Source organism: Cetorhinus maximus, chromosome X, assembly GCF_964194155.1.
Source record: "Cetorhinus maximus chromosome X, sCetMax3.hap1.1, whole genome shotgun sequence".
Classification (NCBI taxonomy): Eukaryota; Metazoa; Chordata; class Chondrichthyes; order Lamniformes; family Cetorhinidae; genus Cetorhinus; species Cetorhinus maximus.
The window spans coordinates 15,212,635-15,240,361 of NC_135917.1; the positions used below are offsets into that span (position 1 = coordinate 15,212,635).

At 43.8% G+C, this 27,727-nt stretch overlaps 1 protein-coding gene and 1 long non-coding RNA gene across 2 annotated transcripts in view; both read right to left on the bottom strand.

Moving 5' to 3' along the window:
* LOC144672655 (vitamin D3 receptor-like) overlaps positions 1-21,141 on the bottom strand; it is a 243,667-nt gene extending 222,526 nt beyond the window's left edge. The window contains exon 1 of the mRNA XM_078534531.1: positions 20,745-21,141. The gene's annotated coding sequence lies outside the window, so the exon portion shown is untranslated. The remainder of the gene's footprint in view (positions 1-20,744) is intronic.
* A 417-nt stretch (positions 21,142-21,558) lies between these two features.
* Positions 21,559-27,727, bottom strand: part of LOC144672657 (uncharacterized) — a 30,826-nt gene continuing 24,657 nt past the window's right edge. The window contains exon 3 of the long non-coding RNA XR_013574128.1: positions 21,559-25,889. This is a non-coding gene — a long non-coding RNA (uncharacterized LOC144672657). The remainder of the gene's footprint in view (positions 25,890-27,727) is intronic.

Below are 27,727 nucleotides of genomic sequence, written 5' to 3' on the forward strand. Positions count from 1 at the left end.
CTCCATCCCACTTTCCAGCCTCATTTGCATTAATAGGGCAGGCATCACTTTCAGGTTCTCAATACTGCCTGCCTCAGCGATGAGGAAGGAAAGTAGCTGCAGAACCAGCTGGATAGTTTAAAATGTAACAGAGTTTCCTGACATCAACCCACTAACTCTATGCCAATCATTGAGCAAAGTATTGCTGGCCACACTTTCAACACAACGTGGCCCTGGCAAACAATTGCAGGTGCACAAAGTCAATGTCAGATAAGGTAGGACTGACCCAATCTCAGACCTACTTTCTTTTAAAACTAACCTCCCCCAATTCTGGCAGTGATTTCAGTGGGCAAAAATTTGCATCAGAAAAGATGAGGACATTTATGACCAGGTTTTCTTACACAACATAAACATAAAATAGTTATATATTACATAAGTTAATTTGACATGCCCATAAAAGTAGCCTGTTGTGCTTCAGCAGCTTTATTAATGTTTTACTTGAAAATGTCAGAACCAGTACTCCACTTGAGCAGTCTGAGCATGATACTACTCTCTCATGATGTATCAGTAGGATTCTGTCTGAACAAATATTAGTCTAACAATTGAAAGATATATCCCTTTATGACAGCTTTATGAAACTATTTGAAGGCAAACAAGAAAAGTATTATATGAAAAATGCATACGAGATCACAAAAGTCGTTAGGGAAAGCGAGCAGGAGACAGTGAGAGAGAGAGAGAGTGAGCGCCGGGGCACGTGACAGCAAAAGAGAGAGAGAGAGAGAGAAAAAAAGCGAGTGAGAGAGAAAGAGATGTAGACAGCTATGTTGATGAAGTGGGCACATTTCTCGTCGGAGAAAAATAGTCTTCTGTAGGAGAGCTTGTCAAAAAGCTCAAGCAGCCACAACCAGATTCCGTTCTACAGTCTTTTCTGGTTGTCCTCTCGTTCTACCCGATGGACAACATAACAATTCTTGACAACCTTAGCTTGGATGTATTGCAAAATGCCCTCAGGTCTTTCCTCACAGATATTCCCTTTCCCCCAATATCCATCTTAAACTATTCACTACTACCCTCTTACCCCCCACCCCACACCCCCCCCAAAATATTATCTACTCCATTCCCAAGTGCTCATCCCATCAAATGTCCAGTCACACTTGCTACCAACACCACTTCTCACTGCCAAAACTCTAATCCCCTTGATTGCCCTTTCATTAGTCACTTCTCTATCCCCAATTTCTCTCTACTTCACTCCAAATTAACGACTACTCCCACACTGTGCTCTTCTCCAGCTTCCTTAGTTATTCCCACTCATGAACCCTTACAAATCCAATTCTTCTCCCCAAACATATCTTATAGCGCTTTGCTCATGATGAACGAGAGGATAAGATGTTGTTCATTGGCAGCTAATCGTATGCAAATATTAGACAAATCAAATTACCCAAATATTTGTTGTTTGGCTCAGTTGATAGCAATTGAGCATTGGGAGTTAGAAGGTTGTGAGTTCAAGCTCTACTCCAGGACATCAGCACAACATGTAGGCTGTCCAAAACAAAAACAGAATTACCTGGAAAAACTCAGCAAGTCTGGCAGCATCGGCGGAGAAGAAATCAGTTAACGTTTCGAGCCTTCATGGCCCTTCGGCAGAACTGGAGCATAGTTAGAAGAAGGGAGAAATATAAATTGGTTTAAGGTGGGGGGGCGGAGAGAGACACATTGAGGGTGTGGTGTGGTGATTGTGGAGATGAGCAGATAATCAAAAGATGTCACAGACAAAAGGGTCAAAGAGGTGTTGAAGGTGGTGGTATTTGTCTGAGAAAAGTGCTAATTAAGAATGGAAGACAGGATATTCAAAGTACAGCTCTAGTGGGGGTGGGGTGGAAAGACTAAAGGTTTTAGTTTTAGATTTAAAAATAATGGAAATAGGTGGGGAAAGAAGAATCTATATAAATTATTGAAAAAAAAAAGGGGGGGGGGGGGGGGGGGGGAAGAAACGGGGTGGGGATGGGGGGAGGGGGAGTTTAAGATCTAAAGTTGTTGAATTCAATATTCAGCCCGGAAGGCTGTAAAGTGCCTAGTCGGAAGATGAGGTGCTGTTCCTCCAGTTTGCTTTGGGCTTCACTGGAACAATGCAGCAAGCCAAGGACAGACATGTTGGCAAGAGAACAGGGTGGAGTGTTAAAATGGCAAGCGACAGGGAGGTTTGGGTCTTTCTTGCGGACAGACCGCAGGTGTTCCGCAAAACGGTCGCCCAGTTTGCGTTTGGTCTCTCCAATGTAGAGGAGACCGCATTGGGAGCAACGAATGCAGTAGACTAAGTTAGGGGAAATGCAAGTGAAATGCTGCTTCACTTGAAAGGAGTGTTTGGGCCCTTGGACGGTGAGGAGAGAGGAAGTGAAGGGGCAGGTGTTGCATCTTCTGCGTGGGCATGGGGAGGTGCCATAAGTGGGGGTTGAGGAGTAGGGGGTGATGGAGGAGTGGACCAGGGTGTCCCGGAGGGAACGATCCCTACAGAATGCCGTCAGGGGGGGTGAAGGGAAGATGTGTTTGGTGGTGGCATCATGCTGGAGTTGGCGGAAATGGCGGAGGATGATCCTTTGAATGCGGAGGCTGGTGGGGTGATAAGTGAGGACAAGGGGGACCCTATCATGTTTCTGGGAAGGAGGAGAAGGCGTGAGGGAGGATGCGCGGGATATGGGCCGGACACGGTTGAGGGCCCTGTCAACGACCGTGGATGGAAAACCTCGGTTAAGGAAGAAGGAGGACATGTCAGAGGAGCTGTTTTTGAAGGTAGCGTCATCAGAACAGATGCGACGGAGGCGAAGGAACTGAGAGAATGGGATGGAGTCTTTACAGGAAGCGGGGTGTGAGGAGCTGTAGTCGAGGTAGCTGTGGGAGTCGGTAGGCTTGTAATGGATATTGGTGGACAGTCTATCATCAGAAATTGAGACAGAGAGGTCAAGGAAGGGAAGAGAAGTGTCAGAGATGGACCATGTGAAGATGATGGAGGGGTGGAGATTGGAAGCAAAATTAATAAATTTTTCCAGGTCCCGACGAGAGCATGAAGCAGCACCGAAGTAATCATCGATGTACCGGAGAAAGAGTTGTGGGAGGGGGCCGGAGTAGGACCGGAACAAGGAATGTTCCACATACCCCATAAAGAGACAGGCATAGCTGGGGCCCATGCGGGTACCCATAGCCACACCTTTTATTTGGAGGAAGTGAGAGGAGTTAAAGGAGAAATTGTTCAGTGTGAGAACAAGTTCAGCCAGACGGAGGAGAGTAGTGGTGGATGGGGATTGTTGGGGCCTCTGTTCAAGGAAGAAGCTAAGGGCCCTCAGACCATCCTGGTGGGGGATGGAGGTGTAGAGGGATTGGACATCCATGGTGAAGAGGAAGCGGTTGGGGCCAGGGAACTGGAAATTGTTGATGTGACGTAAGGTGTCAGAGGAATCACGGACGTAGGTGGGAAGGGACTGGACAAGGGGAGAGAGAAGGGAGTCAAGATAACGAGAAATGAGTTCCGTGGGGCAGGAACAGGCTGACACGATCAGTCTGCCAGGACAGGATTTCCGACTGTCTCTTCTGCCCTGCTCACCTTCATTGCTTTCCATTTCTCTCCTGGTGTTTGACAAGGTGTTTACTAAAACCCGCTTTCTGTTTTTGTTTTGGATTTCCAGCATCCGCAGTAGCTTTTAGCTTCTTGTTTTTATCTTTATGTAGGCTGTCCATTTAGTTTGACATTGAGGAAGCACTGTATCTTTGGAGGTGCAAATGAACTATTAAACCGGTACCAGTCTGCTTGTTCAGTTAGATGCAAAAGTCCCTTGACACCTTCCAGATCTCCCATCATTCTGCACAACATTCATCTTTTGACCAACACCAAAACAGATAAAATTACCAAGTCATCCTATTTGTTGTTTGGTAAACCTTGTTGTGTGCAAATTTGACTGCCATATTTACCTACAGAGGCAATTTATTGGCTGTGAAAAGCTTATTAAAGGAAAGGTTTGTTCTTGGAAAATGTTTTCTTCTACCAAGGCCAAGCCCCCTTAGATTCCTGACTGCAGGTTTAAAATAAGATTAATAACAACAATAAAAAGTATTTCTAAAAGCTACACTTCATATTAATACACTTCATGTTGCGTCAAGTACTGTTAATCATGTTGTTGCCTTAAACAACTGCTGCATTGGTAAGTATATTAAATATGTAAATTAATTTATCAACCAAAACACTTGTTTCTAGAAATGTTGATTTCCTCAGTGGAGTCACGTATCTTTGCCCAGTAATTGTTTTTCCAAGCTGGAAAATGAATCTGAATAATTGTGCAAAGCTTTGCTAAGTACTTTTCCAGTAAGCGCTTTGGTTCTCTCCAGATTAGCACAGCAGGACCACACCCTGCTTCATTTTGTCTTTAAAACATAGTTCAGGACTTTTAAGTGGATAAATATTTACAATGAGAGGATTTTGTTGGCAAGCCACACCCCATTGCAGTCAAAAGGAAAAAAATAAGGTAAACTCTTCTTTGTACAAAATGCCAATAAAAACACATTTTAAAATCAGATTTGTTTTTTTTAAAACCAGAGGTAAATTTGGAGGTAATGCTGGGCATATTAACAATTGACAGCAAGACTGGCAATTAACAAGGCAGTCATCCTCCCTGATAACTAGCCTCTCATTTGCCAAATTATGCAAATATTGCTGATTGAAAATAAAAAAAAAGTTCTGCATTTATCTTCGTGGGATGTAGGAATGGGCTTTTTAGCCCTAAAAACTGACCCAACCCTATGACTGGCTGCCACAGCCACTGTTCAGTGCAGACAGACTGAGCTCTCAGCTTAACATACTTAGTTTCTACATGATTGAGCTGTGTGGGCCTTCCCTATCATTGGTGAAGTTCTATAGAACCATAGAACACTACAGTACAGAAAACAGGCCATTCGGCCCTTCTAGTCTGTGCCAAAATATTATTCCGCTAGTCCCATTGACCTGCACCTAGTCCATAACCCTCCAGACCTCTCCCATCCATGTATCTATCCAATTTATTCTTAAAACTTAAGAGTGAGCCCGCATTTACCACGTCAGATGGTAGCTCGTTCCACACTCTCACCACTCTGAGTGAAGAAGTTCCCCCTAATGTTCCCCCTAAACCTTTCCCCTTTCACCCTAAAGCCATGTCCTCTCGTGTTTATCTCTCCTAATCTAAGTGGAAAGAGCCTACTCGCATTTACTCTGTCTATACCCCTCATAATTTTGTAAACTTCTATCAAATCTCCCCTCATTCTTCTACACTCCAAAGAATAAAGTCCTAACCTGTTTAATCTTTCCCTGTAACTCAACTCCTTAAGACCTGGCAACATCCTAGTAAATCTTCTCTGCACTCTCTCAATCTTACTGATATCCTTCCTGTAGTTAGGCAACCAGAACTGTACACAATACTCCAAAGTTGGCCTCACCAATGTCTTATACAACCTCTCCATAACATCCCAACTCCTATACTAAATACTTTGATTTATGAAGGCCAGTATGCCAAAAGCTTTCTACAGCTATAAAAATGTACTGTTGTAAATTTTAGATGCTGCTTCTATTCTGAATTGTGCCACACAGTGGAGCAACTTAAGAATTAACACTTGGCAAAACTACTTCAAGTAGCAACATGCCTGTAAAATATATGGGGCGTAGACCAGGGTGAGTGTGAGGAAAAACTTATTTTACCCAGAGGGTGGTGACGGTCTGGAATGCACTGCCGGGGAGGGTGGCGGAGGCGGGTTGCCTCACATCCTTTGAAAAGTACCTGGATGAGCACTTGGCACGTCATAACATTCAAGGCTATGGGCCAAGTGCTGGTAAATGGGATTAGGTAGGTAGGCCAGGTGTTTCTCACGTGTCGGTGCAGACTCGATGGGCCTCTTCTGCACTGTGATTCTGTGAATACAAATGCTGAACAATGTTTAGGTGGCAGCTCTCCTGTTATACATATGCCAATTGAGACTGGAATTACAGCAAAAAAGGAGCTCAAATGCAGTCAACACTACTACATACAAGCTTGTCTACTGGAGGAAGCTTGCAGACCATGGACAAATCGTCATCGTCAGCTGTCCCTCCAGGGCTATGAATTTCTGCCACGGGTCTTCGTGTGACTGAACAGGCTGATTCTCAAGTCACAGATCTTTGAGCACACGGGTTATGATGTCCCACGACGTAGTGGGATCCGGGATGCAGGATTTGCTTCCTTTTCTTCTCTGCCACCACTCTGCCTCATTATTGAGGCACTACGTCTTAAAGTGTGATGGACAAGTTGTTGCCACTTTGGCAAAACGCTCCCCCCAATCGTTCAGTCAGTTAATGTCAATGCCGCTGTGTTTCAAGGAGAGCTTCAGAGTGTCTTTGAAGCGTTTTCTTTGTCCTCCCCTGGAACATTGGCCATCTGACAGTTGAGAAAACAGGTCCTGGTGGGGAAGATGCTTTTCGGCCGTCCAGACACAGTATCTAGTCTATTGAAGTTGATTTTGCAGGATTTTTGTCTGAATGCTTATGGCTTCAAGAAGGATACTAGTGTTTGTTCAAATGGTCTTCCCATTGAATCCAGAGGATGCGGCAGAGACATTGCTGATGGAATTTCTCTAATGTTCTCATGTGTGCCGATACACAGTCCAATTCTCGCTGCAGTACATGTCCCAAGTTTAGCTCAGTTATATGGAACTTTACCAAAAGCTTTCTGAAAGTCCAGGTAATTGAATTTCCAACATTCAGTTGGAGTCCACTTTTCCAAAATTGACAAGAAGGTTGGTCAGACTAAACCTGTCCCTTCTGGAAACAGGATTGGCAGCCACTTCAAGGCTTACTCTCAAAAGTTTTGCTTCAAATTTGTTTGTAGGATGTGACACTGATAAGGCTGCATTTATTGCCCATCCCTAGTTACCCCGACATAGTGGGTCTTCTCCTGGAGCTGTTGGAGCCCTTCTGATGATCCTGCAATGGTGTTAGGTTGAGAATTCTGAGCCAGGAATGAAGAAACAGCAATACATGTCCAAGTCAAGATGGTCTGTGGCTTGGAGAGGAACTTTCAAGTGGTGATGTTCCCATGATCTTGCAGGCTTTGGCTATCTAAAGTGGTGGATGTCACTGTCAAAGTCATCTTGGTGAGTTGCTGTAATGCATCCTGTAGGTCATAAATAGTGCAGCCATAGTACATGAGCGGTAGACTATGGCAGGGGTACTGATCAAGTGAATTCTTCTATCCTGGGTTGTTGCAGCTTCACCCATATAGGCGAATGGTGATTATTCTATTATGCTCTTGACCTGAGCCTTGTAGATGATGGAGGCTTTGAAATGAATGCTGGGGATAGTTACACAAGAGACTGCAAATTACAACTCTGGCATCTTTTGGCCAACAAGTTAATTTAAGAGTTTGTGAAACTGGCAAGTATGTGAGAAGTACAAACACAACATTTTTAAATGGCTTCGCAACTGTAAATGCTGAATGTGGGAGGTAGAAAGTGTAAATTATCCTAATTGTAAGAACCTTTGTTTAAATATTCCTATCCTACACCTAGTTTGGAGCAGTTCAATTCTTTTTGGTTTGTTTTACATTCACTTTGGTCTGCTACAGTTTGAGCATATTGGCTGGAGGAAATCAAAGTTAATCATGTGGAGAATGACCAAACACGATTGTTACCTACCTATAGCCTAGTACATGCAGATTACTATTTGCTGTTCTGGGGTCTCAGAACAGAAGATGAGTGCATATATAAAAAGGAGCATTTAATAACCAAGGCCACTCATATACAGTTTTTCAGAAAATTGGACAATGGCAAAATTCAAACCCAAAACAACGCCCAAATTTAATGTGATAAAAACAGAATGTCTAATTCCCTGTTATTCAGTGACCCTGATAACACAGTGGTTATATGCAGGAAATAACACCCCTAATATAAAACAGCACATCCATCAACTCATTGTGAGTCACAAGAGATATACCACTTTACGAAAAAGTCTTGTATCTAGCACACTTGACACAATTCAGATATTACACTGTATGAAATAACAAGTCATAAATGAGCAAGCTTTAAAAGACAGATTATACAAAAAAAAAAGTAGTTTGTTGTTTTTCCAGACTTTCAAATAACCTGGCATCTCCCTAAGGGAGGCAGTCAAACAGCTGCCATTGAGGTTTTTTTGTGTATTGTAGATAGCAACTAGCCTTTACTTTACTTCAGGATGCATCTACTAAAAGAATATCCAAACAGTTAAATGGACAGGTCAAGTTAGAAACCAAGAATTGCAATTGTATTCCAGACTATCCCTCAGATCGTCATGGCAGATTAGCTGGTTTCTATAAATAGTGCCATAAATAAGCAAAGATCAGGACAAAAGGACTAGCTGGAACTTCAGTAAGCTGTGAGGAGTCAAAGGAAAGCCATCAGTACAGTGCTCCATATGTACCTACACCACATGGACTGCAATGGTTCAAGAAGGCAGCTCACCACCACCTTCTCAAAAGCAATTAGGGGTGGGCAATAAATGCTGGCTTTACTAGCAATGCCCACAATCCATGAACGAATAAATAAAACCATGCAACAGGCCTCTCCCACCTAATGTTGTAGAGTTTTAGAAAGGAACGGTTTGTAAACAATTTGGCAGAATTGAGTCAGTTATTGGTACTCGAGTTTGGATAAATTGGGCATAAACCAAGGGATTTTTACCTTTGACTATTTCTTTATTTCACAAACTATGAGTAACTGCACCTGCAGTGCTTCACAGGGAAATAAGACAAAATATGATTCCGAGCTACAAGGAGGTATGTTTTAAGGATCCTTGAGGTAGAGGGACGAGAAGGTTTAGGAAGGGAGTTCCAGAGCTTGGAACTGGGATCACAGCTGCCAATGGTGGAGTGATTAAAAATCAGGGATACTCAAGAGGCCAGAATTGGAAGAACACAGATCTCAGAGGGCTGTGGGTATGAAAGAGATTACAGAGATGGGGAGGAACGAGGCCACAAAGATTTTTTTTTTAAAAAAGGCATTGTTTAACTGGGAGCCAATGTAGATCAACATGACAAGGGGTGATGGGTGAAAGTAATGGGTGACTAGTAATCCAGAAAGCCAGGCTATGCTCTGGGGACATGGGTTCAAATCCCACCATAGCAGCTGGTGGAGCTTAAATTCAATTAATAAATCAAATTGAAAGCTAGTCTCTGTAATGGTGACCATGAAGCCATTGTCGATTGTCGTAAAAACCCATCCGGTTCAATAATGTCCTTACTTGGCCTGGCCTATGTGACTCCAGATCCACAGAAGTGTGGCTGACTCTTAGCAGCCCTCTGAAATGGCGTGGCAAGCCACTTGGTTCAAGGGCAATTAGGGATGGGCAACAAATGCTGGCCTTGTCAGCAACGCCCACATCCCACGAAAGAAAGTAACAACATGCTGATCCAAAAAAATTGGAGGGAGATAAAGAATTGGTTGTGTGTGTACTGCTTCAAATAGTTAGCTGCATCCTCGTTTTGTGTACTACGCTCTGAAAAAAGAATCTATAATCAAAATAGTACAACAGTTTAGCTGGTGGTGCACATTGATTCCTCTGGTCACTGATATATAGCACTAGGCTTCAGTGCGATAGGCAAAGATCTCACTGGGTGTCTTGCTCCATTCAAGATCTCCAAAATAGACATGCTGCTAATCATCCTACTTGGCTCTTTCAACTTGGTTTCTACATTGTGCCTTAGTTTGGCACCAGTTTCAGCTAAATTGAGGGTAAGTTCAGGAGGCCAGTATCCTGTCTAGCTCCATTTGCTGTTTCTTACCAGTGTACCACCTTCAGCATACTTAGCTTTGTCAATGATATCAAATCAAGATAGCTCCATGGATGATGCTCGTCACACCTTGGTTATGTTGCAAAACAACAATGTAGCAGACTCGTGACTAAAGCTGTATACCAGTATCAATAGGATCTGGATGCAGACTAGTTTGTGAGGAAATTGCAACACTATGGCTGGGTTTAGCAAAGGCCAAAGTCTCACTTCCAGGGCCAAAAGTGCAGCATGTAGTATAAAGGTATCTGGCAGAGCAAGGGTTAATGCGGGACTGGGAAATAGTGCACCCACAGTGTGATGTAAAGAGACATGACCTGAGACTAGAGTCAGTTGTGGACTGGACAGAGGCCTGTGTAGAAGCAAGCATGTATAGCTCACAGCTTGGGCTATACACTGCATATATGTACACAGTTATGTGTTATCGATAAACATTTAATGTTCAACCATACAAGACTCAGAAGCTCTTCCTGAAACGTACTGAACATACAAGATGATGGCAGCAAATGGCAAAACGCAGAACCACAGGAAAGCTGCAGCAGAAATTAAAAGCTGGAAAATTAAAGGAACAGCACTCTGACTTGACTGAAAGCATGTGAAATAAAGACACAGAGTGAGATCACCTGAAAGAAGCTCCTTTGCAGGGTTGGAAGCAGAAAGGCAGAGAAATAAACTCCACTGTGCAGAACTCTCAAGATCTCATAGAGATCTGTTGTGAATGCCCATGGTGTGCAGAGTCAAACGACCTGGCAGTGGTGAGCAAAAAGCTCAGCTCTAAGCCAGGACTAACTTAAAAAGCTTCGGTGGTGTGAAAAAAAGAGCAGGCTGCTTCCGAACGCACTGTGGCCAAGTTCAGAATCGGCTGCTGTAGTAATAAGAAAGCGGAAGGATTAAAAACCTCATCCAAAACCAGGAATCGATTGTAAAATGCCCGAAAATCCTCCAAAAATCACAGGGAAGGCCCCAAATTGTTGATTTAACAAATCGCTGCCAAAAAAAAACCCCCAAAAGAAGCCAGGACCGCCATTGCTGTGGGAGCCTGCCAAAACGCAACAAGCGCGGGAAGACTCTTTGAAAAATGGTTACAGTGGCACCATCTTTAAAACCTGCACAATATTTAAAGCTGTACTCACCTGAACTTTAAAGCAACTATGGGCAACAAATCAACATTACCAGACCAACTGATCCAAGGGCCAGGTTAATCACAATATTGGGGACGTTGGCAAAGATTCTTAAGATACATGATAGCTTCAGGATTAGATAGAAAGCCAGAAGCTGAACAAGTGAATACACTACTTTATTCAGTAGGTCCAACAGCTGATGATATTATTGCGAGACAAGGAATAAACAAATCCTCAGATAAATTTGAAGAAGGTCTAAAATCGTTCAATAGATATTTTAATCTAAGAAACAAAATTTTAGAGAGAGTGAAATTCAACAAATGTGTCCAACAGCCTGGAGAACTGGTTGACTCTTTCTTCAAAATGAATTATACAGATCGGTTGAGGGCTGTGACAACGGTGACCTTAAGTCAGACTCACAAGAGAGAGAATTGTTGTCGGAGTGGCTGGCAATGCCCTTTCAGACATACTACAGGCCAAGGAAGATCTCATTCTAAAAATAGCCATCCAAAGTCAAGAAGTCTGAAATCCACCAACAGCACGGATACATTTTACATGGCAAAAGCAAGCCATGGTACAGAGCACCCCCGACTGTCCAGTTAGTAAAACAAAGGGGCAGAGAGACTCCAGGCCAAGGAAGGCAATACCCAAACTGACCACAAGAGAGTGGGCAACTACACCAACACTGTGGCGCCAAGCAACTTCATAGGTGAAAGCAATGTCCAGCAATCTCAATCCAGTGTTTCAACTGTAACTGCCTGGGAAACTTCAGAAAGCTACACAAAACCAAGACACCCAGACAGGCGGAGGACCCGAGACAGTCCATGAGGTTGAGGTACCACACCAGGAAGAGACATAGCTCTGCATCTTGGGTGAGGTCAAGGATCCTGAATTCTCTTTTTGGAATGCGGACATCTCAGTAAACGGTCACCTCACCAACTTCAAACTGGACACGGGAGCCAGTGTTACAGTTCCCTCAGACAAGGAGCCTGATGCCACCCACGACACAGCTATACAGAGCAGGCAGCATCAAGCTCCCAGTTACTGTACATTGCAGGCGACACTCTTATCCAAAGGTAAATGAATACAGGAGATTATTTCTAATCCACAATCAAGGATTTTCCCTTTTAAGCAGAAAGGCTTGTGTCGACCTCAACCTCCTGCAGAAAATTGAGGTCAACCAGCAAGGGCCTGGTTCAAAATTTAAAATGTTTCCTGAACTCTTCACTGGATTGGGACAACTGAGGACCGCATGCAGTATTACATCAAAGGAGGATACCAAGCCCGTGTGCCTGTTCACATCACGGAAAATACTGCCCCCACTCATGAAACAAGTGCAGTAACAACTGGACATTCCCCGTCACTCAGCTGGCTGAATGGTGTTTCAACTGCTTGCCCTTCAGCATTACCTCAATAGCCGAGATTTTTCAATGCATGTTGACAGCCATTTTGCAAGGCTTGGAGGGTGTCATCTGCCGTAAGATGATGTTTTGGTCCATGGCACGACCGTGGAGAAACATGACTGGAGGCTCACGGCAGTCCTAGATTGCATGCAGAGAGCAGGGCTGACACAAAATTAGGACAGCGAGTTCTCCAAGACCTCTATTTGGTTCTTAAGACACATTGTCAGCAGCAAAGGCATCATGGTAGACCCACAAAAAAAGCTATCAACGAGTTTCCAGCCCCAACATCTATTCTAGACTTCCAGAGATTCCTGGGCATGGTGAACCAGTTGGCGAAATTTCTACCCAGCCTGGCGCAGGTCACAGAGCCCCTGCGACAGCTTCTCAAAAAAAGGCCAAGTGTGGTGCTGGGATGCGCACTGGGAGCAAGCGTTTGGCTGTTCTCACCTGACATCCTGGCTCATTATGACCGATCTCAGCCCACTATAGCAGTGGATGCCTCATCCACAGGCATAGAGGCAGTTTTATTTCAGGAACAACTAAATCAATGTCGCTAACCAGTATATTACGCGTCTTGAGGACTGTCAGACACATGGTATGCTGTTATCGAAAAAGCTCCCGCAGTCACGTGGGCTTGTGAGAAGTTCATTATTGGCCTGAAAGTCACCATTGAAACAGATCATAAACCACAGACAGACGAGAAGGGACTTGCAAAGGTGCCTGCAGCCCAGAATTCAGAGATTCCGTTTGCATCTCATGAGATTCACATATGAGACAGTATGTTCAAGGGAAATATCAAATGACTGCATTTGGCTGCATTATCCAGGGCCATGGTCAACCTTCCGGCAACACATGTCAACCTGGTTGAGCAGTTCAAGTCGTACTCCCAATTGGTGAGGAGACAACTGCTGGCTATCTCACGGAAACTTCAGCAAATCCATCAGGAGCAAATGTGAGATGAGGAGTGTGTCCGCATCCACTGTTACTGTCACCAAGGGTGGTCACAGCAGAGGCCAGGCGGCAGTGTCATGAAAATTTGGTTTGAACAACAGAAACACTTCACCGTGACAGATGATCTGCTAGTATACAATGAGTGGTTGGTCATCCCTATCTCCCTTTGGCTGGAGATTCTCCAAATAATTCATCAGGGCTATCAGGACATTAGTCATGTGCTTTGCACTTTGTAATCTGCAGTATGACAGCCAGGCATATCAAGGGACCATTGAAGAAATGATCACAAACTGCTAGGTGTGTGCACTGCACAAGCCAGACCAGAGAGCCCCTCATCCCCACACAGTTCCCTACTAGGCCTTGGGAATGATTGGGATTCGATTTATTCATCTTTAATGGAAAATCCTTTCTCATTGCGGTTGACTACTTCTGACAGTCCGAGGTAAAGCGATCGTGCATGACGACCACCGAGGCAGTTGCGAGATCCTTGGAGGAAATGTTTGCGAGCCATGGCATCCCGGACTAGGTGGTGTCTGATAACAGCCCGTAATTCGCAAATGAATACTTCACCCAATTTACCATCAGTTACAGCTTTCAACACTGTACCAGCTCCCCAAGGTATCCACAATCAAACAGCGGGGCGGAAAGGGGCATCCGCACCATTTAAGCTCTTCTGAGAAAGAAGAGGAACAACATCTCTATGGTGCTTTTAACTTATAGATCCACCCTCCTGCAATGTGGATTAGCCCCACTGGAGCTCCTGATGGGCAGAAAACTCTGCCCCCAACTCCCAACGCTGCCAAAGAAACTAATCCCAGGACTGGCAGTCAAGGACTACCGTAACGTTCAAGACTGAGAACAGCTCTACAGACAGCGATAGGCATCCGCCTACAATAGAAGCTACCGCACTAGAAACCTGCCACAGTTACACAAAGGGGACAGGGTATAGATCCCGGATCTTGAAAGAGAGGGCATCATTGTCTGGAGAGACGATGACTAGCCAAGGTCATACCTCATCCATATACCAGCAGGCATGATCAGGAGGAACAGCAGGAGCCTCCTCCTCATCCCTAGAGGCAAACCTCCTACTATACACTAGAACGAATTAGAAGAAAACAACCAAGTGCCAGAAATACAGACAACTCAAACTCCGAATCAACTAAGGTGGCCCAAATTAATGGAGCCTACCACTCCTCCAAATATGACCAGAACGAGATCTGGAAGAATTGTCAAGCCTCTTGACTGTCTGAATTTATAAAGTCAGAGACTTAAGGAGTAGCATGATTGTAATGTAAATATGTTGGGTAAAGACTTGGGGGGAGATGTAGTAGAAGGGTATCTGGCATAGCAAGGGTTAATGTGGGACTGGGAAACAGTACCGCCAGACACATGACCCAAGACTAGAGTCGGGAGTTGTGGGCTGAACAGAGGCCTGTGTAGAAGCAAGCAGGGAGTTAGTTTATAGCTTGGGCTATACCCTGGATATATGTACATAGTTATGTGTTATCAATAAACATTTAATGCTCAACCATACAAGACTCAATACAAGACTCAACCTCTTTATGAGGCCCACTGAACATACAACATGGCAAGGTAGTATGGTGTCAGAAAAAGTCAGGCGCCTCACCCATCACCTTCCCACGCCATTTTTCCAGACTTCCCATTTCCGAGCCTGTCCCAAATGGCTGGTAAAATTCAGCTGTATGTGTGAGAAGCCATTCTACACAGTTATTTTTTCTGTAGCAACTTTAAATCAAGTGACTAAATTGGAAAAATACAAAGAAATTGCATGATCGTAGGAAAACTGTACAAAGAGAAATGCATTCAACTCCTAAGGGGTCACCAGGTTTAATTCACAAATCTCAAGCAATCACTATAAAGAGAGATATGAAATAGAGGTTCAGCTTTACATTATTGTAACATTGACTAGAAAACAAATTCTTACTGATAAAGTCTCTAAAACCTGCCCTTTCTTCCTCACTCCTATCCAAATACAGATAGATTTGGAGTATATTTCCAGCATTTCCTGCAGTTAAAGAAGTTTCCTGTTCTGTCATTCACAAATAAGTGCAATATTTGAATGTGCGTTTTGTTGTGGAAATGCACACCTGACGAAATCTTAGAGTTTTGAAATAGTTCCATGATATTCGCAGAATCTTTTACAGTGCAGAAGGAGACCATTCGGCCCATCGAGTCTACACTGGCTGTCTGAAAGTGCATTCTGCCTAGTCCCACTCCCCTGCCTTATCCCCCTAACCTTGCACATTCTCTCTTTTCAGGTAGTAAACCAATTCCCCTTTTAATACCTCGATCGAACCTGCCTGAATTGATAGATGTCAATATTGTGACTCTTCTGACAATTAAGCCATATGCAACCCACTAATTTAATCCCAACAGCAGTCCACCTGTCACAATGTACCACCACCTACAAGTCACACACCATTCTGTCTTGGGACTGTATTGAACACGCCTCAGGGCCCGACTAGCCGCAGGTCCCTCAGCACGCCCTTCTTCTCTTCCACAAAGTTGGGTCCTCGACGGCCTGACTGAGACGGGACTCCAGGTCAAGCACCTCCTGCTCCAACTGCTCAACCCTGGCCTTCTGCCTCCTCATCAACCCCCTCGTGTATTCCTGACAGAAGATACAGGCGTGAGCTTTGCCCACGTCTCACCATAGCCTCGAGGAGGGTAAGTTCCTCTACTTCCTTCCCCAATCCAGAATAGATGGAAAGAGTCCCGGAACTGCTTATCCTCCAGCAGCAGGTTACTTAAGTGCCAGTACGCGGACCCCACCCGTGTGCAGAATGAAACCAATTCTGCCCACATCAGGCAGTGGTCTGAACATGGCACCGGCTGTAAGGAACTGCCAGAATGCAGGAGATGTACGCTCAAGAAACGTAAAGGTCGTCCTCCTCAAGGCCTCAAGAAAGAGGAAGCGCTGGAGTCGGGATGGAGATTTCACCAGACATCTACAAAGTTGTAGGAACTGACCAGGAGCGGTCCCTCACTCTCCATCGCCGCCCACTTGGCATTGCAGAGAACCAGAGCAGTTCCTCACTTCGAGCATACAGTTGAAATTGCAACTCACGAGTTTCAATGGAGCCAAGATGAGTGGACACTTGTTCAATGAAGCACAGTTGCTGCGGGTCAGCCTGGGGAGCGTACACATTCACAAAGTGAAGCAGCATGTCCCCCAGCTGGACCATAAGACGGAGCAAGCAGCCTGACAGCTCTTTGACGCCCCCCCACCCCCCCCACCCTGCAAGATCCCGGGCTGAAAATGTGGGACTAACAAGATAGTTACCCCACCTGAACTGGAGGCAAGGTGAGTCATGTAGACCCCTCACTGCCACTCCAGGGGTCACATAGCTTTGTCTCCCATGACTGTTTGTACACTGCAAGTACACTGCACACTCCCCCTCTAAGGAGTGAGAAGTTGAGGAATCTATGGTTTCCTTCTTTGGTGCTGTTGATGTTGAGGCTGGTAATGGTTGGCAAGCGTATAGTGCAACCACCACCAACACCCAACTGTGGAGAGGGAGCGGAGTCACTCATGGTCCTCCACTCCTTCATCATCCTAGTGTGGAACACCTTGAACTGGTGCAGTTCGAGTCGGCTCACATCCTTGCTCATGTCCACAATCTTTAGGGCTGAGTAGATGGACCCCGCGGGCAGCACCAGCTCCAACCAACGGGCAAAGGACAGCTGGACTTTGTCACAGTGACTAGAGTTCTTAGCCAGGGATTCCCAGAGCTCCACAAGGGGAATGAGACGAGACTCAGCAGGGGGCATAAGGGCAGCCACTGTTTCATTGGCGATGGACTCTAAATCATCCCCAGTGCCCTCCACCACACCCTCATCCTCCTCCTGGTCATTACCATCAGTGTCTGACCCACCCACCACACAGGGTGCAGTGTGAGGCCCAAACACACTATCCGGCCCTATCTCTGTCACCATCCCACACCCAGGATTGATCGCTGAGGGGTCTCCCTGTGCTCCTCTGGGGTTCTGGGCCAGAGGGCGGCAGCGGTTTGGGGATTTGTTTTGCCTGAGGCACTAGGCTGTAGAATGACACAGGGAAAAGGTCCATCCCCAGTACCAGCCCCCTTGAACCAAAGTCAGAGACAAAGAGAAAGGGGCCTTCCCCTCCACTGCTGCTGCCCGGTGACCCAGCATATGGGCCTTCGTCATCCGCAACACAGCCTCAGCAATCTCACCCACTTCAGCCTCCAGGGAGTCAGACCTGGCGACGAGTGACTGGGTCAAACCAGGCTACCTCCAGCCTACCCTAGGGCAGGGGGCCCCTCCCATCCCCAGGAGGTACAGACTGGACAGAGTGATCTGTCTCACCCTACTAAGGGATGGACGACGCTTGCTGACAGTGCATGATGCTGGGACGGGTGGCAGGATCTGTGGGGACAACAATTCCTCTTCCACAGAGGGACATCCCTTCTCTGGGCTCTTACCTGGTTCCAAAGAGTGGCGTCTCCTCATTCTCTTTTGGGAGGGTTGCGGAGAGTGAACTCCACATCAGTCGAGGTCTCCGCTCCACCCTTCCTTCCCGGCTGTGGAAACATGTATGTTCCGCTAAAGCTGTCAAGGTCTGAGGCTGCAGTTGCAACTCAGGTTGCTCGCGGGCATGTGGATGCATGCAAAATTACTCACGGGCACAGGGACACACATGTAATCACTCGTGGGCCAGTGCACCTAAAGGTGCTTGCTTTTTCAGCATGTCTTCTGTGTGGACTCTTCCCCCCACCCCTCTGCGCCCCCAAAGGGCAGCTCAAGTGAATTCCCTGTCAATGCCCACCATCTGCATACAATTAAACACAATTAATATACAATTAGCAAATGGCAAACTTGCTCAATAATTACTTGGTATCAGTCTTCATAGCTGAGAAAGAGGATAAAGTACCAGAGAAAGAGGAAAAGTCAAATTTGAATTCAGACAGATGCTTATTAGATCCAGTAGAAGCAAAATAATGTTCATGGAGAAAACAGTGAGACTGACGATAGACAAATCACCAGGACCTGATGGTTTCCATCCCAGGGCATGTGAAGGAGTAGGTGAAGACATTGCAGGTTATTTAATCATGATCTTCCAAAAGTCTTGATTCAGGGAATGTCCCTTTGGATTGGAAAGTTGTCAATGTCATTCCATTATTTAAGAAGGGTAGGAGAAACTTGGAAATTACAGGCCATTAGTCTAACGTCTGCTGTGGGGAAGTTACTAGAATCTGATGTTAGGGCCAGAGTGCCTGAGCAGTTTGACAAGCACAAACTAATCAGAGAGTCAGCACGACTCTCAGAAAGCTGTTACAGCTGGGTTCAAATTCAAAATGATTTTTAGGCAAGGGTATTAAGGGATATGGAGCAAAGGCAGATAACTGGAGTTGAGGTACATGTCAGTCATAATGTAATTGAATGGCAGAACATGTTCAATGGGGTGAGCAGCTTACCCACTGCTCCTATCTCCAAAGATAAGTGCAGTTCTGGGGCAATGCTGCACTGTCAGAGAAGCCATCTTCCGTACGATGTGTTAAACCAAGGCCCTGCCTGACTTGAGGAAATCCTGTTGGAGAGAAGAGCAATACTTTTTCAGGGTAGGCATTCTGACTTCTCAGGTGGATGAAAAAGATAACATGGAGTATTTGAAGGGGAGAATTCTCCTAGTGTCCTGGCCAATATTTATCCCTCAACTTACATCAATAAAACAAATTATCTGATGATTGTCTCATTGCTGTTGTAGAACCTTGCTATGTGCAAATTGGCTGCTGCTTTCCCCTACATTATAACAAGAGACTACAGTTGTTATTAGTTATTTGGCTTTAAAGCACTTTGAGATGTCCTGAGGTTATAAAAAGGTACTATATAAATAAAGTATTTTTTCTAATATAGGACTGCAATTGCAGCTTGGATTAACATTTCTATGGTAACACGAGTATGAAATCATGAAACATTGCATAGAACACACAAAGTCAAGTTTTCTTTCAATTTTAAAGGTTCAAATGACTTCTGAACTGGCCATTACATAGCCCTATAGCTAGGTATCGATTTATGTTTGCCTTACAATTAAATACTTTATATTTTAAAAAGCCTTGCATCACTAAAAGGAAAACATGCAATTACTTTTAAATGATGTGCCCCACTCCCACCCAAGTCTAAGGATCATCACATTGTTCAACGGCAGCATCAGGTGTAAGCAATGACTACATTCAACGCAATATTTTTCACTCCTACTTTTAGTGAGACTTTGACGCAAAAACAAAACTTAATTGAGACAATTAACAGAAGCGTACCGCTCCCCCACCCCAATGACACAAGACAAGGATAAACAGGAGACTGCTAGCTTACAAATTCGCAATGTCTGAACTGCCCCCTCCCCACATCCAAATGTGTACAAACATAGTAATAAAAAAAAGACATTACAAATCGCAAAACAAATCAAGAGAATGATTCGTGCGGAAGTTAGCGCTTCAGCTCTTTCTCCAATGAAACTTGCAATTCTAACACCAGAAAAATCAGAGCCGATAAACTAAAACGACGTGCCACAAGATATGCAAATAAGGAGCCGCAGCTGGTTTCATCTCCAGCCCACTATGAAAAAAAAACCGGGTTTTAAACGTTGCAAACTAAACGTTCAAACATTTCCTCCATTCCTAAATGTCATATAAACAACTACTTAAAATCGCTGTCAATTCCAAACAGGAACTACTGTATGACACTGGACTCAAGAGAAGAAAAAAAAGCTGTGAGTACCTACTTGAGTTTCACAGTGGAAATACAACCGAAGATGGTCTGGTGGCGCAAAGATTAGATAAGATTTAAACAAACTTCAGTCATCCCTTTAAATTCTCCTCACGGGTGAGGTTTGAAAACTTCATGGTCCAAACACAGAATCTTAAATTGAAATATCTGTAACCCCGGGAGGTGTCAAGGCTAGATCTTCACCTGTAGACACTTGGGTAGGAGGCTGTTTACAGTTTGGATGATCTATCAGGCAAGAATATAGGAAAGGTATTCATTTACAAAGCGAGCCAAACATTTTAATCCAAAGTAATACTCATCAAACGAGTATGAGAACTTTAGGAGTGCATTCTTTTCGCACTGGCATTGCAGTTTGGATCTTCCCCGTCTAACTTTGCAGCACTCTCCAAACATACAGCACCCTCTTGATATGCCCCCACATCAAGATAGCACCCTCTGTTCTCACTGTCTTCAATGCCACCCACCCAGGATCCCGATCCCAAGCATCACTCTTCATGCTCTGCCCTCTCTCTTATCCTCTGGGCACTCACCTCAGCACCCCGCCCCCCAGCCCCAGCAAGCTGGTCCCAGGCACTTAACTCTGTCGCTACCGTGGACAGGCCTGGTCCACATGACCTTGTTCTCTTGGCGCAGTCACTGTTGAGACAACCAGTGCTCCGGTTACTAGCCGGCAACTGTCACCGTCACTGTCCGCTCGCCACTGACTCACTTACTCAGCTGAACCTGTCAAGGAGGGAGTGGCTGCGGCTTTCGAATCAGTGTCCGCCCTCAACCGATCACTGCCTAACCATCCGGAGCCTGCTCTCCGATCGCTCCCTGGTCTCCGGCCCCTGTCCCGGGATTTACTGCCTCAAACTCCGTCTCTTTCGATCCTTTTTTCACTGACTGTGGTTCAGAATCCGCAGGACAAAGCCCGCCCTTGTCTTCTACCATTGGTCCATCCCGTTGAACCGTGTCCAATAGAAACCAGGGCTACCAGAGCTCCCCCTATCCATTGGTTGACGGCGCCGTCAATCAAAAGAGCTCGCGGAGGTTGGCCACATGATCTTTTGGAAAGGGGTGTGTTCGTGCGTCACGAGGAAGGAGCAGCCAGAAAAAGTAAACAGTTCGTCCGATTGGTGACTTTCGCTGGTTAAAGGTTTATTCTTACTTTAAATTGACTTCTTATAAATTAAGTTTTCCATCCTCAAGTGTCAATGTTTTGGTGAACACGTTGGTGCTGTTGTGTCAAGGTGCGCAGTGATCTCTAATCAGTGGGAATCTGTGCAGGGGGTCGAAGGTGTGTGGAGGGGTTATAGGAAGTCTCTGAGAGGGGAGGTAGGGAGTTGTGAGGGGAGGTAGGGAGTTGTGAGGGGAGGTAGGAAGAGTCTATGTGAGGGGTATTGGGGGTCTATGAGGAGGGTAAAGGGTCTGGGCGGGGGGGTCTGGGTGAGGGGCATAGGGTCCGTGAGGGGGGGTAGGGGTCTGTGTGTCTGTATGTTGGGGGAGTGGGGGTAAGAGATGTGATATACCTGGTCTACACTTTAAATGATATAGCCTGAAATGAACCTATAAGGGCAAAACCGAGCTTCTAGATAATCAGCCTTGAAGCTCCACCCCCTGTTCCCAATAGCATATTCTACGCCCATACTCAGCACCACTCAGAAACTGTTTATAAATATGCCTCTGCTGTTCCTGAAGAGTCTGATAATAAACATCAACTATGCATGCATAATTGGGAAAATATTAACTACCTATCGCCAAGTATAAAATTAAACTAAGGGTGGGATAGCAGTGTGAAGGATGTAATCCTGATACTGATTTTTAATTTGCCAATATGATAAAAGCTCATTGAAAAATTAATACCTGTGGTAATGTTTTTGCATCATAACACACAGAAATGGAAAACAACTTTTATTTAAAGAATAGATGTTCTATGTCTGATTTATATCTTAGAAATATCCAGACATCCTGCTCAAAAAACAGACTATTTGCTTCAAAAATCATACAAGTGATTTGGCACACTACAGTGAGATTTACCACCATGAAAAGTAAGACACAGTCCAAGCCTTTTTAAATAGCGACATGTGGTTTTTCTTTTCACCGTGCACTGTACAGAAATACACAACCAAAATAACAAATCTCAATCCAAACAAGCGATAGTTGGTAAACAGATGGTACTATTTATAAATTATTTAAAAACATGATTCTTGCTTGCTTTTTTAAAAGGATATGCATTTTTTTCATGTTTTCCTCAGTTGGTCTACATTGCAGACTTGAGAACATACAGCAACAACTTGCATTTATATAGTACATTCAATGTAGTAAAACATCCCAAGGCACTTCAGAGGAGTGTTATCAAACAAAATTTGACACTAAGCCGCATAAGAAAATATTAGGACATGTGGAGATAGGTTTTAAGGGGGAAGGAGAGGTAGAGCAGAGAGAGTTTAGGGAGGGAATTCCAGAGCTATAAGTGTGCTATAATATCTTAGTGTCACTGTACATGATTGAAGATAAATTCTCTGATCCTCCTGAAATTTTTTCCACTCCTGAAGCTTGGCAGGTGTAATTTCATACTTGTCCTGCTATTATCACATTCTGTTTTCGATCTTTTTTCCCACCGCCGTCCCCTTCCCTCACCCTCACCCCCACAAGGGCCATCTGTCACTTGTTCATGTTGTTCTTTCCAGAGTGCTTACCCTTGTCCTGCTATTATCACATTCTGCTTTCTTACCTTAATGCCTCCATCAGCACTTTCTTTAGCCAGTACCACTACCATTAACACTCCCTTTGTCCTTGACATCTTTGCTAATCTCTTCTTTGCCCCCACTTATCACTGGCCTTCTATCCAGCTTCACCTGATCCACCCCGCTTAAGCAGTATAAATTTCATCACATTTTTACTTCTCTTTAGCTCTGAAGAAGAGTCATGTGGACTTGAAATGTTAACTCTGTTTTTCTTTCCACAGATGCTGTTAGACCTGCTGAGTTTTTCCAGCATTTTCTGCTTTTGTTTCAGATTTCCAGCATCCACAGTATTTTGCTTTTATAATTTCATGAGTGCTAGTTGCCCTGAGGTACCTTGTCTAAGAGGCTATTTTTCATGTGTGAACCTAAACAATGGGTATCAGCAGCTATTTGAATGTGGGAGGAGCTTTCCAATAGAACCCAATCTTCTTCTCTCCTTACGTTCGTATCTGCACTTTCTAGCAGGAATCATCAGATAATGATGAAGAGTCATGACCTTGAGTGGCTTTCATTTTGGTCATAAGAATAAAAATGCAGAATGTTTTTTAAAAGGTGAGAAACTTGGAGGTGTTAATGTTCAGAGAGACTTGGGTGTGCTGGTACAAGGAACACTGAAAGTTAGCATGCAGGTGCAGCAAGCAATTAGGAAGGTAAGTGGCACGTTGGCCTTTATTGCAAGGGAATTGGAGTACAGGAATAAATAAGTCATGCTACAGTTGTACAGGGTTTTGGTGAGACCACATCTGGAATGCTGTGTGCAGTTTTCGCCTTCACATTTAAAAAAGGATATACTTGCATTGGAGGCAGGACAGTGAAAGCTCACTAAAATTGTCCCTGGGATGAGAGGGTTGTCTTACAATGAGAGGCTGAGTAAACTGGGCTTATATTCTCTGGAATTGAAACCTACAAAATTCTGAAGGGGCATGATAGGGTGGACGCTGAGAGATTGTTTCCATTTGTCAGGTAATCTAAAACACGGGGGCAGGATAAGGGGCCAATCATTTAGGACTGAGATGAGGAGAAATTTCTTCACTCAAAGGGTTGTGAATCTTTGGAATTCTTTACCCCAGAGGGCTGTGGATGCTCTATTGTTAAATACGTTTAAGGCTGGGATAGACAGATTTTTGGTCTCTTGGGGAATTAATGGATATGGAGAGTGGACGGGAAAATGAAGTTGAGCCCAAGATCAGCCATGTTCGTATTGAATAGTGGAGCAGGCTCGATGGTCCGTGTGGTCTACTCCTGCTCCTATCTCTTATGTTCTTTTCTCCTTCCATCTATAGTCCAGAGATTCTGAATCTATTCCCTCATCAGCTAACTCAGCATTGACTGATGATCAATCTGGAGAGCTTTTGGGTTGATGCTTTTAAAATCAGAGGAGCTGAAAGGATAAATCTACTTTTGTTTGAGTGAAATAAAAATTGTTACTCAAGGTTGCATGGAGGAACAGCAGAAGTAGAAGTGCCAACCCGAATGGTAGTTATTTTTCCTTCCAGATACTGAACAACTTGTTGTACATTTTCAGCATTTTCTCTTGCTGTGTTGAATGGAATTGCTGTATTTATATAGGATTTATGTTTATATGGGATGATGCACTGTCTGCACTGTTACAAGTGGTAACATGCAGAGTAATTAACTTAACATAATGAACCATGAGAGAAAAACCTTAGAAGTTTATCATTATCATCTGTAGGATGAGATTTGTTACTGTCCACAGTTGTTATTCTGTGGTGGTGATGTCTTACAGATCACTTAGGTAGTTTGAGTTGCTGTGGCAACCTGCACTTTTACTTGCATGTTGTAGTCTGGTGCTATGGATAGTAATGGTAGAGGCTCTAATCTTCCATCATGTTATTCTGCACTGAAATACATTGGCAGATCCAGAAACTTACCCTCTGCTGGCATTTGCTTTTGCCTGGATAAACACTTTCAATTATTGGTCAGATTATTAAATTTGGAAAGTTTTTGGAAAAATTTAATATGAAAAACTTCAAATTTACCTAAAATCTATTGCTATTGACAGGAGAGAGGGGCAAACTGAACTCCTTTATTTTTCTTACCATCTGTCCGTAAGCAGAGGTATTTTAATTTTTGAAATATGCTGAGGCATGTTACCTCAAACCCTCTGTTTGTGAAGTCAATTTTAAAGTGACTTGCAGCAAACTCTCTCTAGGGTTAAATCAGAAGTATTGTTTATTCATACATTCCAACCCGGGGGATGGTCGTCGCAACTACATACACACAAAAGGAGATAGGAAAGAAAAGAGTTTTACCATTAGGAATAACTTAAAACAAAAACCCCAAAGGTATGGATATTAATTCACGTGAATGTCAGAGTCCAGTGAGGGTTCCTTCACATAGGAGTTAAAGTTCAGGCGGGTTCAGCTAGCTGAAAGCAGGAGTTGCCTAATTACTTCAAAGTTGGCGATGGCAAAGCAAGATGAGGTTGGTATCCAGAGACTTGGTCAATTCTACACGTGATTGCAGGAATCTTCCAGAGAACCAGGCTTCGAGGAGTTTTAGACTTGAGGCAGGCTTTGTTGTCAGCCTGGAGTCCTGCTTTGGTGTTGACAGGCTGGATATTACCAGCAGGCTGCACTGGGTGTCCAGGAATGTAACATTAAACTTCCCAAAAGCCAAAGGAGCTTAGGTCATGTGATATTGCCTATTGATGATTCAAATGAGTAACAATCAGTTTCTATGCCACTGGTCAAAATCCATTGTTCACCTTAGGAGATAGATGGTGGTTATTAGCGTCTCTGCAGGCATAACGGATTTCGATGGCTCTCTCTTTGTTATAAGCCCAGACCATCTGCTGCTCCCTTATTTCATTGATCGTAATGGGTTCACACAATGACAGGTGTGAGATTCCACAAGGATGAGTTTTGGACTTTGTCCTGTAATTACTGTCGGAAGTTTCCAGAACTGTAGCCTGCTTGCAAATTATGAGACATGTAGCAGCCATGTTTTTGGTCCAGCAAAGTCAATTTTTAAATCAGCAGAAAGTAAAATAAAAGCAAAATACTGCGGATGCTGGAAATCTGAAGAAGAGTCATATGGACTGAAAACGTTAACTCTGTTTCTCTCTCCACAGATGCTGCCAGACCTGCTGAGTTTTTCCAGCATTTTCTGTTTTATTAATAAGAAAGTAAGGTTTGATTTAAACAGTTAATGATCTCTTTCATGTCTTATGGACATGACACTGTGGAATCTAGGATGGGATACAAGACTGGATTTTAAACATTGGTTAATTTAAAAAAAGAAAACTGAAAACTTGTGAAAAGTGTAGTGTCATATTGTAAAAGGTTGAGTCCTGTGGGAAATCAGTGCTTGCATCTCTGTTGCTTCAAATCTATAGGAATACAGGAATCAAGTGAAAATTGCTAAATTTGCAGGCAATAAAATGTGGAAAACAGTAGGGACAGAGAATGCAGTTAATTGTTTGCGGAAAAACTTAGATCATCATGCAATTGGATAGATAAATGGCAAATTAATTTCAGTGCAAAGGAATGTACAGTATTGGATATTGAGTAGAAAAAATGTAAGAATATAAGAAATAGGAGCAGGAGTATACCGTTTAGCCGCTCGAACCTGCTTCGCCATTCAATACAATTATGACTGATCTACCTCAACACCACTTTCCTACATGCTCCCCATATCCCTTGATTACCTGAGGAATCAAAAATCTATTGACCTCAGTCTTTAATATACGAAACACTGGAGCATACACAACCCTCTAGGGTAAAGAATTTCTAAGATTCACATTCCTCTGAGTGAAGAAATTTCTCCTCATCTCAGTCCTAAATGATCGGCCCCTTATCCTGAGACTGTGCCCCCGTGTTCTAGATTCCCCAGCCAGAGGGAAACAATCTCTCAGTATCTACCCTGTCAAACCCTGTCAGAATCTTGTATGTTTCAATAAGATCACCTCTCATTCTTCTAGACTCTAGAGAATAAAGGCCCAATTTACTCAGCCTCTCATCATAAGACAACCCTCTCATTACAGGGCCCAATCTAGTGAACCTTTGCTGTACTACCTCCAAGGCAAGTATATCCTTCCTTAAATACGGAGACCAAAACTGTGCACACTAATCCAGGCGTAGTCTTACCAAAGCACTATTCAATTGTAGCAAGACTTCTTTATTCTTGAACTCCAATCCCCTTGCAATAAAAGCCAACATGCCATTTGCTTTCCTAATTGCTTGTTGTATCTGCGTGCTAACATTCTGTGTTCCTTGTAAGAGTACACCCAAGCCTCTTGGAACATCATTAAGAGTTTTGTGCCTTTTAAAAAAAAATTCTGCTTTTCTATTCTTGCTACCAAATTGAATAACCCCACGCTTCTCTATCTTATACTCCATCTGCCACCTTGTTACCTATTCATTTAACCTGTCCATATCTTTTTAAAGTCACTTTGTGTCCTCCTCGCATCTTACATTCCCACCTAGCTTTGTATTGCCAACAAAATTAGCTACATTACTCTGTTTCTTTGTCTAAGTCATTAAGATAGATTGTAAAACTGAGGCCCCAGCAACGATTCTTGCTGCACTCTATTAATTGCAGCCCACCAACTTGAAAATGCTCCATTTAACACTACTCTTTGCTTCCTGTCCTTAACCAATCCTCTATCCATGCTCATATATTATCCTTGACTCCATGAGCCCTTATCTTGTATTTCACCTTTTGTGTGGGACCTTATCAATGTATTTTGGAAATCTAAGTGTACTGCATTGACTGGTTCTCCTTTACCTAGTCCATTAGTTACATTCTCAAAAAACTCTAATAAATTTGTCAAACACGATTTCCTTTTCGTAAAACCATATTGACTTTGTCTGATCATACTATGATTTTCTAAATGCATTGTTAAGACTTCTGTAAGAATAGGTTTGAGTATTTTTCCAATTACTGATGTCAGGCTAACTGCCTAGTAGTTCCCTTTTTTCTCTCCCACCTTTCTTGAATAGTGG